The 12239-nt window shown below is 46.6% G+C and overlaps 1 long non-coding RNA gene across 1 annotated transcript; it reads left to right on the top strand.

The window, feature by feature from the left end:
* The first annotated feature begins 3621 nt into the window (after positions 1-3621).
* On the top strand, positions 3622-11033 carry LOC128334729 (uncharacterized). The gene is made up of 3 exons (XR_008311379.1): positions 3622-3740; positions 10195-10373; positions 10803-11033. It is a non-coding gene; the product is annotated as an uncharacterized LOC128334729 (long non-coding RNA).
* Positions 11034-12239: the final 1206 nt, after the last annotated feature.

Here is a 12239-nt window from a genome sequence, read left to right as displayed (position 1 = left end):
CACTGACTAGCGCCAGCTCTCCCGGGTTTCAGGCAGAGAAGGCTCCCCACTCCACCTGGAGAGATTCACCTTCTGCAGCATTATTATTATTATTATTAGATTTATATCCCGCTCTTCCTCCAAGGAGCCCACTACATACTTGAGTTTCTTTTTCACAACAACCCTGTGAAGTAGGCTAGGCTGAGAGAGAAGTGACTGGACCAGAGTCACCCAGCAAGTCTCATGGCTGAATGGGGATTTGAACTCGGGTCTCCCCGGTCCTAGTCCAGCACTCTAACCACTACACCACGCTGGTCACTACACTACACCATGCATGACCAGCGAGAGCCACAGCCGTACAGCTAATGTACCAGCACTTCTGGATTTGCGACTACACCTTTGTGCAAAGACCATTCTTTTGGGACATATCAGATAAGAAGATGTAGAAGGATCACTTATCTGCTAACAGAAACCAGAATCTGTATTGCAGAGGCCGGGGGGAAAGCAGAGCTTTTAACAAGACTACTAGCTGTTTAAAATACATTTGGAACATGATACTCCAGTTTTGTATCTATAGATGGATATTGTTGGTCCAGTACTGGAAAGAGAAAGAGCAAGATTCTGCACACACATGCAAACGATGTTCAGTGCTATGATTTGTGAACTGGATGTTTTTGATATTTTAGATTTCAAAAGTGAGAAAAGAGAGGGCAACCTTAAAAGTAACCAGAAATGGGGAGACTCCAATTCTGTTAAGAAGCATGTTGCGAAGTCCTGGGGCAGCGCTAGAGAAGGAATGATTTTGGATTGCTACCAAATGAGTTGGTGGCAATTGCAACCAACACCCCCTCCCCCAGATCTTAATAGGCAGCGGGGTTCATGAAGAAGAATCATTCAAGGCTTTCTAGGTAACAACTAGCACTTATTATACAGTTATCTATAATATTGTATAGATAATAATATATAATATTGCATAGGTAATCAGTAATAACCAGCTCTTTGCATTTGGCCCGGAAACGTATTGGCAGCCAGTGTAGTTCACCAATGGAAGTAATGTGGTCTCATTGGGTTGTCCCAGTCAGAGACCAGTCTGGCTGCTGCATTCTGCACCATTTGCAGTTTCTGTACAAGGCAGCCCAACATAGAGCACATTGCAGTAGTCAAACCTGGATGTTACCAGCATGTGCACCACAGTTTTAAGGTTGTTTATGACACAACCTGCCACAAGATTTCTGCCAGATCCACAGAACTGGTTATCTGGGAAAGCTGCATAATGTTATGCCTGCAGTGTCCATGTTAGGAACATAGGAAGCTGCCATATACCAAGTCAGACCTTTGGTCCATCTAGCTGAGTATTGTCTACCCAGGCTGGCAGCGGCTTCTCCAAGGTTCCAGGCAGGAATCTCTCTCAGCCCTATTTTGGAGATGCTGCCAGGGAGGGAACTGGGAACCTAGATGTTCTTCCCAGAGTGGCTCCATCCCTTGAGGGGAATATCTTACAGTGTATCTCATTGATATGCAGCCAGGGTGGACCCTGCTTAGCTAAGGGGACAAGTCATGCTTGCTGCTACCACAAAACCAGCTCTCCTCTATTCAGACCAGCTCTCCTCTCCTAAGTCACTATGTCCCCCCCCCCCTTTTTTCCTTTCATTGTTGGTCTTTTGGGGAAGGTGGTAGGGGCAGGTTTTCCTTCCCATAATTGTCTCCCCAGAGGTTCCCAACCTGGGTCTCCAGATAATGCTGGATCATTATCCATCATCCATCATGACTTCTATTGTCCCCAGCTGCTGCAGTGACTTTCAGCCTTTGAGGGTGGGGGTGGGGTGGGGAGTTGTAGGCCACCAGCTTTGGGGGATCTGAGGTTGGGTGGGCACCATTATCTGAAGACCCAATAAACAAATAATGGAAGGCACACACACACACACACACACACACACACACACACTCTGCACCTCTTGAGCATTTGGTCCCTTCAAAGAGAGAAGAAGAGGAACCGATTTACTGTATACGTTAAGACATTTTTAGTGGCTCCTTTACCCCCACCCCAGGAGGGCTGTTGGTGTGGCTCCCAGATGCCCAGAAATGAACAGAGTTCTTTTCTTTGTCTTCTTCCCCGCCGCCCCCCTCTTCAAATGTGTCAGGAAATGAGTGTGGCTAGCAATGCACCACACAGATGCTGTGGAAATGGATATCCTGCGTCTGCACCATTGTCTTTGTTGACATCTGTCTCATGGCATCAAGTGGTTGGCAGGTGTGTGTTGTTTCTTCCGTGGGTGTTTCTAGGCAACCTCTAAAATGGATGGGCTGATAGGGACCAACATTTTGCAAGACGTTGTGCATCCTGCGTCGAGTGAAGAGCTTGACTTTCTGCTGGGGGCGGTAGTGGCTCACCCTGACAAACCACTGCCAGGAGTGGGGAGGGTGTATTTGTGCCAAACAAGGCATAGCTGCCTCTGGTTCCCAGCAGCTCATTAACAAGAGCCATGCTGCCTGCAGGCTGACCATTCATTAGGTGGAGCTGCACAACTGTGCGGCTCTACCTGACAAATGGCCAGCCTGCAGGCAGTGCAGCTCTTGTTAACACCAGGGTGGGGTGGACTGGGAGAGAGAGGAGCTGCTGGGAACCAGAGGCAGCTGCGCCTCCTTAGGATGAGCCGCAACTGTTGGGAATGGTCTTCTTTAAAAACAACCATTTTTCTTTTATTCAATAATATAAAGTATTTCTCGAAACATCACAGCCTGAGCATAGCTGCCATATCGCAAAACAAGTATATAGTTTGTTGTAATGATGGGAGTTGGGTTTTTAAGAGTGGTCGGCGGGGGTGGATCTCCCTTCCCCATTTAGTGCAGTGCTAAGGTGGTGACATCGTACATCTACAATCTCCGTTGGGCCTTCTCGGTTTGCCCTGAGATTGTGGAATGCACGCCCTGCTGAGATACTATCCTCCCTATCTCTGGCAATTAAAAAACACACACCTGAAAACCCATCTTTTCGTCTAAGGTTTCTCAGCTTCCTAAAAAATTTTTAGGTTTTAATCTTTGGTTTATTTTTAAATTGTTAAATTGTTTTAATTTTTTTGTATATGTTTTTAACTTGTTTTATGCTATTGTTAACTGCCCAGAGATGAAAGTCTGGGGTGGTGTACAAATTTAATAAATAAACCAACAAACAGACAGACAAACTAGCAGACAGACCCCTGCTAACTGGGCAAAGAGGCACCTTTTACCGTGGTGATTCTCTTTATTTAGCAGGGGGAAAGTAACTGGCCCTCTCCACCCCCAGCACAGGACCTCCAGTGACTGTGGCTGGTGTCTTATCTTATGTTCCTATTTAGAATGTGAGCCCTTTGGGGACAGGGATCCATCTTATTTGTTTGTTGTTTCTCTTTGTAAACCACCCTGAGCCATTTTTGGAAGGGCGGTATAGAAATCGAATTAATAATAATAATATAATAATAATCAGGAAAAAAGCAGCCTGGTCTGTTCCTATGCAGAGATTTAAGATCTGTGGAAACCAACAGGTGAAGTTTTGATGGCAAGGAGGAGACAAGCACTGTGTCACTTGCGCTAATATCTGCATATCAATCTGCTTGTTACAGGCACAGGAGCTGGAACGGTTGGCAACCCAACTTACAGGCCTGTTGTCGGTCACACAGAGGTTACTGGGACCTCATCGAAGTGTGTAGGGCATTGCAGAAATCACACCCCAAGCGGAAGGAAACAAAGAACTCTGCTCTACCAGAATTGAAGTGAAATCAAACGTAAGGTTGCTAACTCTACAATTTCCTGTTTGAGAAATTGTACAAGGCTGCTATGCTAGAAGCGGGGAGTGGGGAGGATGGAATTCCCAGCATTCAATGCAAAGATGTTGCCAGGTCTTAATTATTCAGCGGCAACAGCTGCTGAATCATATCATTGTTATATTAGCAACAACATCCAGAGTCCACTTCAAGCTTCTCAGCCACCCAGCACAGGATTAATACTATTATTTAGATATTGCTTTTCAGTGAAAATGGCCTGGAAGAGGAAGAGGAAAAAGAAGAGTTTATATCTCAGTTTTTTAAGCTTCAGTTTATAGATTGAACTAGATCCAGTGAGGTTGGATGAGACAGCAGAGAAGAATGTTGTTAACTTGCGACATATAATCAATGCCTGGACAACTTTTCTAAACCCACAGCAGGCAGAGTTATGCAGGTCAGCTTTTGCTGCTTTGCATTACTTTAGGTTGGGCTAAGCGATTTATTTATTTATTACATTGATAAACCGCTTAAGACCTAGATCTCAAGGCAGTGTACAGAACTTAAAACAATAAACAAGACTCAAAAAGAAAGCACTGTTAAAAGCATAAAATTTTAAAAAATATTTTTAACAAACACATTTAAAAGTGTCCAGTGATATTTTGAAGGCAGCCAGAGATAGAGAAGCTCTTGTATTGACAGGGAGAACATTCCAAAGCCCTGGGGCAGCCACAGAGAAGGCCCAGTCCCAAGTCGCCACCAGACGAGCCGGTGGCAATTGTAACCGGACCTCTCCAGATGCTATCAAAGGCGGCAGGGTTCATGACAGAGAAAGTGCTCTCTTAAGTACTCTGGACCCAAGCCATTAAGGACTTTATAGGTAATAACCAGCACTTTGTATTTTGTACGGAAACATGTCAGTAGCCAGTGTAGTTCTTTTAAAACTGGTGTTAATCTTGTATATAGATTTTCCTTTTCTTCCCAAAAATTTTTTGTTAAATTTTACTAAACCTTATATTCTTGCAAAACACACTGAACTTTCTTTTATATATGACAACAGTGGCAAGAATCCTTTATGCTTCCTGTTGGAAAACAAATCTGATTCTAAATTTAGATGTTTGGCAACTCACACTTTGGGAATATGCATCAATGGCTAAAATTACTGCATATATTATTGTTATTTATTTATTCGATTTCTATACCACCTTTCCAAAAATGGCTCAGGGTCACACAGAGAAATAACAAACAAATAAAATGGCTCCGTGTCCCCAAAGAGCTCACAATCTAAAAAGAAACGTAAGACAGACACCAGCAACAGTCACGGGAGGTTGATAGGGCCAGTTACTCTCCCCCTGCTAAATAAAGAGAATCATATACTGAAGACTTTTTCTTTCAGACATAGGAACCATTTATTCAGTATACTATATCACAGGGTTTAGTACCTCATCCTAGATTTGGTTTTTATTTGTAGAGAAAGTTAATGCAGACTGTTGTGTAAAGATAGCAGGAGCATCAATTTTGTTATTGTTATCAATATTTTAGTTTTGCAGTTATATGTTTTTCAGAGTAGAAAAGGGGAAGGAGGGAAGAGAGATGCTGGTTGAAAGAATTCAGGTTGATGTATACAGACTTGTTTTGGCTTTGTTTGATTATTTTATTCTATTTTTTAATCCCCCCCCCCCGCTTTCTTATGTTTCTTGTTTGTATTTCTGATAAAACATTTTTTTTAAAATTGGTATTATGTGGTCTTTTCAAGAGACCTCAGAGACCAACCTGGCTGCTGCATTCAGCACCAGTGGTAGTTTACGGACTACACACAACGGCTCTTCCGGGCTTATTTGCCAAATTGCAGCCCAGGTATCCCAGATACAGGCTCACAGCAACAAGAACAACCGGGTGCCATGCTAAATACCAGCAGGAGGGTGGGAAACGTGGAGCTTTGATATCAAATGTGCTGAGTGATATCATTGTCTGGCGGGAAGAAGGTGCTCTAGAGGCTGCTTGAACACAGGTCGACCTGGATCCTGAAGCCATTGACGGCATGCAGTGGGAACAATGTGGGTGTAGCTGAAACAACTGAGAGGGTATATGGAAATAACTGCAATCTGATGTAGCAAGATGTTTGGCCGGATGTCTTTTTGAGGGGTAACACATTGCTTATGGCTTGCTCACACAAGTGGTGGGCTGTCACAGGGGACCTGCCACTGACTCCAGCCTCCCCTGCGTGCTTAGTTGCCATCCGTGGCAAAAGGAGAAGTGCTTCAGCAGTCCACGGTTCCCCTCCCTTAGATGTGCAAGGGCACCTTTGTGCTTCATGCACCCGGAGGCAAGAGAAGGAGATGCTGAACCAACAAGGCTGGCTTCCAGTGGAGGTGTGATCTGAGAACCAGCCAGGAGCCCCATCCCTTCCTGGAGTTCAGGCTGGCCCTGATCCAAAGCAGGTGCTTGAGCTGGCCTCCCCCTTCCTCCCAAGACAGCCTCAGGCAACCGAGTGAGCATTCCACTTCTGGTGCTGGCGTTCAGCCCTGGGATAGTGTTGCCTCTGCTCCAGGAGGTGATTGGGGTGGGGGGTGAATTCTATTGGGGGCAGGGAACATGAGGTTCCTAGAGCTCCAGAGCTCCTTGTCACCAGGCTGTTGACAGTCTGTTGCACCTAGGGGGCTATTGGTTTTTGGTCCCCAATTTTGGCTGGGTGGGACCTCCTCCTCCTCCCTTGAGAAGATTTCCTCCTGATTGGAATCTGGGTGGGTCTGGGCTGCAGAGGCCTTTGGCTGGGGATTATGGGGGTTGTAGTCAACAACATCTGGGAATCCCTCTTACACGGAACACTGGTCCTGACACCCTACATCAGGGGTAGGCAACCTTTGACACTGCAGCTATTGCTAAACTACGACTCCCATCACCCCCAGCCAAAATAAGTTGGCTTATTAAGAGGGGATGAGATGTTTTTGCATGGGGAGCATTGGACAGATGTGAAAAAAAGAATTATTTAATTTCTTAGTTGGGAGCAACATAGGATGAGGAAGGAAGGGCAGTCAGAGGCTGGTTTTGACAGTTTGACTTTCTTCTATAGAAATTGATTTTCTTAGGTCATTTTATCCTTGGCATTTCCATATGTTTTGTGAACAAGGAGGGGTCTTTCTGTGACTCTCTAGAAAGTGCTATATATGATGATGCTAAAATCATCATCATCTTAAAAAGCTGAAAGTGGTCAATCCAAGTCTTGAGATGCAGAGATCTTTCCCATGGAAGACAATTGGACAGATAAAAATAATAATTAAAAAAAAAACAACAAAAAGGAAAAGGAAAAAAAACCTGGTGTGTGTCGTGGGGTTGTTGTTGTTGTTTTGTTTGCTTGCTTGCTTGTTTGTTTGCTGCTTTGTTTGTTTGTTTGCTTGTTATTTTGCATGATCCAGTTTTAAAGACACCAGCCTCAGGTCCACTCAGGCCAAGCTGGCAATGGGCTAATGTGGCCTGATTATCCCAAATTGGGACTTAACTAAGCCCAGTGGTCTAGCAGGCTGCTGAGGATCATTTCTCCATGGATCTTTGCCTCTCTTGCCTTGGGGTATGTGTAAGTGTACGAAAGTGCAGCCGTTGGGTAACCAAGAGTCATGATGATACAGGAATATTCCAGAGAGATGACACAACTCCTGCTTCTGGGTAGGAACCTAACCTCCTAAACACAGATAATTATACATTCCAAGGGTTTCATTTGGCTAGAAATAGTCCTAACATTCTGGTACTTGCCCCTGGTATATCCCTTCCTATTTTCCCACCTTTTATGCCCTTGGAGGGAGATTTGGGGGGGGGTACCTTCTAGACCAGGGGTTCCCAACCTGTGGTACTCCAGACACAACTCCCATCATTCCCAGCTACAATCTATTGTGGCGGTGGATGATGGGAGTTATAGTCAAGTCAAATCAAAACATCTTTATTACGGTCTTAGACCAGCATAAATAAGTACAAGCATAGCATGTTATGTGGGGTGTGGATAAAATGCAATAGTTCTTAGAATCCTGTTGGACCCAGTAACCTTCTTCGGCGGGCCATGCTAATGTGCCCCCCCACCCCAGTGGAGGTGGGACATGGTCATGAGTCCAACCTTAACCAGATGGTGGTCCGTCCATGACAATGAGGAAATCACAGGAGTCCCCACCCACGGAACACCACCCTGTTCAGAGTTGCAAGACCAGATCAAACGTATGACCAGCAATATGCGTCAGGTCCCGAGACCACCTGGGATAGGTCCATAGTCATCATGGCCACTCTGAACTCCTGAGCTGCCCCGGACAAATTGGTCCCAAAGTGGACATTGAAGTCCCCCAGCACCACAAGCCTGGAAGACTCCAACGCCAAGACCAAGACCAAGTGTATCAACTCAGTTAGGGACTCCGTCGGGTAGCAGGGCAATCCAACCAACAGAAGTCCCAGTCTATCCCTAGTCTCCAAACGTAGGTACACACATTCAATATGGTCAGACACTTCAACAGGGATCCTGGCAAGTAAGATGTTATTCTAATAGACCACAGCCACTCCACTTCCCTGAGACTAGACCGCGACCAGACCGGGCCACCAGCCTCCCCCAACCAAGTCTCCATAATGCATACCAGATTGGCCCCTTCATCCAGAATCAAATCATGGATGATTTCAGGTTTATTCTGGATCGACCTGGCACCACAGAGGAGCAAGACGAGGCTCTGTGGGTGGTTAGCATTCCTTCCCAAGGTCAAAAACTAGCACGACAGCCAGAAGGGGAGACAGCAATTAAGTTTCTGATTTTCCTTCCCCTGCAACGGCCTGCTGACCTGTCAATGTTACTTCTTCTATTCCTCACCATCACTGGAATAGCTGCCTGCCCCATAATCAGTGGGTACACCCCCTGTCTCCTCATCTCCAGACAGACTCAGACACATTAACTCAACTCACCCAGCACTCACCTGGCCCCTCACCCCAGGCAGCACTGAAGGGGGAAGTAGCTGGACGTTTCCTCACCTCTGCTGACTAAAATCACCCCAATCCCCCATAAATGACCCCGGACCTCCGTAAATGACCCCCTGACCCTCAGATTGACCCAGTGACCCCAGAAATCGGCCAAAACCAGCAAATTTTTTAAAATGGTGCCAACCGCAAATACTCAAGTTGCAGTTGGCGCTGGGGGTGCAGGTTTGCCAGTCGTGAATACTCAAATCCGCGATTGGCAAACCTGTGGTTGCTGGTTGATGAGGGGCAACTGCACAGCTGACAGGAGGAATGGCATCGAGCGAGAGTAAAGGCCCTCCAGTGGTTTGGGACTTCCAGCTATGTTAGGTATGCGATGGGAGAGGCAGAGTATCTGAGTCTTTTGGAGCTGAGGAAGTTTGGGGCCCTGCCTATATCAGTTTGGCGTTCCATGTCCCTTATCCTCTGTTTGATGGATATTTTTGCCTGGTTATAGCCCATAGCAAGTATTTGTTAGTTTGCTTTCCAAATAAGAGAAAAGGCTTCTGAGATCACATCTCTCTCCTCTCTCGCTGTCTGGTGTGTGCCCACTAGTAGCTTTGGCATTTATAATCTGATACAAAACCAAACAACTCTCATCTTTTTTTTGCTGACCCACCATGGCTCTTCAGGTTTTCAGGCTGAGAAGGGTCTTCCCCATCCCTACCTAGAGATGCTGCCAGGGATTGAACCTGGGACCTTCTGCCTGTAAACTGAACTCTGACTCCATCACTGATCTGCCTTCTACTGGGTCAGGCCCTGCTTACACTGACTGGTTTAAAAAAAATTGTTTCTCTTACTAACTTTTTTTTTTAATCGTGACCCCCCCCCCGGACCAAATCAAACCGGCAGGGTTTGAAGGGGTGGCAGACCAAACTGGTCTGGTCAGGTTCGAGTCCAGTTCGGACTCGAACCGTACCAGGCCAGCTGGTTCCATGCACATCCCTAGTATTGTCTGCACTGACAGGCAGTGGCCCACCCAGATTTCAGGCAGGAGTCTCTCCCAGCCCGACCAGGGAGTGAACCGGGGACCTTCTGCATGCCAAGCAGATGCTCCACCCCTGAGCTACAACCCCTCCCTAAAAAGTACTTAAGACAAGGCCCTGTGCATACCTTCTCCCACAAGCCTGATTTACTATGAAAACAAACTCTTTTTAAAGTAGTTTTCCCTCTTCCAAGGATGAGAGATGCTCCATTGAAGGGGATTACACAGTGCAAACACAATTCTTAGCTGGTGCATGGCGGGCGCTGGAATGCATGTGTGTGTGTGTGTGTGTGTGTGTGTGTGTGTGTGTGTGTGTGTACATGGTACTCTGACTGCAAAGAGAGCCTTGATCTGAGGGATTAGTTTGCTAGGTGGAGCACCTAACAAGATCTGTGGTTCTGCTTACTGTGTAGGATCAAAAGCTGGCTTTGGTGTGCCATGTCCTCCATCTTGCAAGCTCATCACAGTTCCAGTGTTGTAATACTTTTGGCATCTGCTTTCTGACTCATGCAGGCTTTCTCAACAAAAACCGAGGGAACAGAGACAAAAATATGAAGAAATGCTTCAAGCAGGTCTCGGGCATCTTCGGACATTATGGCATTTTGCAATGCAATGGAGTAGCCAAACTATTCTTGGCTCACCTTCTGAGATCTTTTTCTCCATTTTGGAAATACAGTTGGGGAGACCACAAGGTCAGTTTCTTTGGAGCAGCGGCAATGGGATTGGGGGTGGGGGTGCTCAACCCACTTGCTATTTTTCCAGTCATCACCCCCAACTGCAAACCTAAGGCGCACCTTAGGTCAATTTTTAGCCTGGACCTAAAAGCCTTTGGAGCACACACACAACACACACACACACAAACACATTGCTGGAGGTCCCCCTACTGCATGTGAAGTATCATCCCCCTACACACACACACACACACACACACACACCCAGATACACATGGAATATTTTTAGCATGTGGGTTCTTGAGGGCATAAACAGCAACTGAACTCACAAGAATGTAAGAATATAAAACAAGTATAATGTTGCAAATATGCATTAGCAGAAACATTTCAACAACTTAACATCTTCCCTTCCCACATATTTCTTTCCCCACTCCCCCTCTGTCTCTAAAGCACCCGGCACAGGTCACAATCACATTCGGCCGCCCAGAGCAATGCAGGCCAACAGCGACCACACCACCCAGGACAGACTCAAGAGGATTTGGAGCCCCAGGACTCTGGCCCCAAAGTCCAAGGGTAAGCACCACTGACTGAAGAAGACCTCAAAGGCCAAGTTGATCATCCTGGAGAGAATCTATCTATGTGGTTGCTAAGAGTCGACCCTGACTTGACAGCACACTGAATCAATCAATCAATCAATCAATCAATCAATCAATCAATCAATGTGATTTCTATTATCTATAACTATCTGGATAATGACTGGTCTGTGAGTATAACAATATACTTACTGTACCTAGAGAGGGTGTGTGTGTGTGATTAGGCAACCAGCACAGAGGAAAGGATTAAGCATCCCTCCTTCAGCATCACTGCTCAAAACAACAGGCACCCCACCCCTCCTGGCTGCATTTTGGTTAAAAGGAGTCATCAGGAGCTTCTGACAGACAGGAAAGTATGGAGAGAGGTGGGTGCGGCCCCATCTCAATGTGTGCTGATAAATCTGGCTTTACGTGAAATGGCCCCTCAGAGTCGTCTTCTTCTTCTTCTTCTTCTTCTTCTTCTTCTTCTTATTATTATTATTATTATTATTATTATTATTACATGTATATCCCGCTCTTCCTCCAAGGAGCCCAGAGCGGTGTACTACATACTTGAGTTTCTCTTTCACAACAACCCTGTGAAGTAGGTTAGGCTGAGAGATGCTTGACTGGCCCAGAGTCACCCAGCTAGTTTTATGGCTGAGTGGGGATTTGAACTCGGGTCCCTCGGTCCTAGTCCAGCACTCTAACCACCACACCACGCTGGCTCTCTAATTAGATGTAGAGGATAACGCTCAGGGGTACAGCCTCTACTTTGCAGGCAGAAGGTCCCAGGTTCAATCCCTGGCAGCTTCTCCAGGTAGGGCTGGGAAAGACCCTTGTCTGAAACCCGGAAAAATGCTGCCAGTCAGTCAGTGTAGACAATACCGAGCTAGAGGGACCAAGGGTGTGACTCAGTAGGCGGCAGCTTCCTGTGCCCCTTTAAGCATGGGACTGGGGCGAATGTGCTCCTTTTTATGCAGGAAAGAGCAGCTGGATTCATGTGCCCCTCGACTGTCCGGGACTGTCGTGTGGGGAAGGGGGTCATGCCAGGGCTGGCATCCCAGGGCACTGCCGAGGGCCCATTGCTGAACCCCAAGACCGCCTCTGTGCCTCTGTGTGGTCGTGGCAGTGACAGCGTGGCTCTCTTGCTGAGGAGAGGCTCGAGGCAAGGTGCCCGATGACACCCGCTTGTGTGCCCCCTCCTCTCTTTCTCCCCACTGTTTAAAAAGCAGGGGTGGGAGGGAGGGCATCTGGCCACCTTGCTGCGGCCCCAGAAAGCCTTGCCTCCTGGAAGGGGTACCCCTGGAGAGGG

Source organism: Hemicordylus capensis, chromosome 10 (assembly GCF_027244095.1).
Source record: "Hemicordylus capensis ecotype Gifberg chromosome 10, rHemCap1.1.pri, whole genome shotgun sequence".
Taxonomy (NCBI): domain Eukaryota; kingdom Metazoa; phylum Chordata; class Lepidosauria; order Squamata; family Cordylidae; genus Hemicordylus; species Hemicordylus capensis.
The sequence above is the reverse complement of the archived record's forward strand: the minus strand, read 5'-3'. Positions and strand labels throughout refer to the sequence as shown.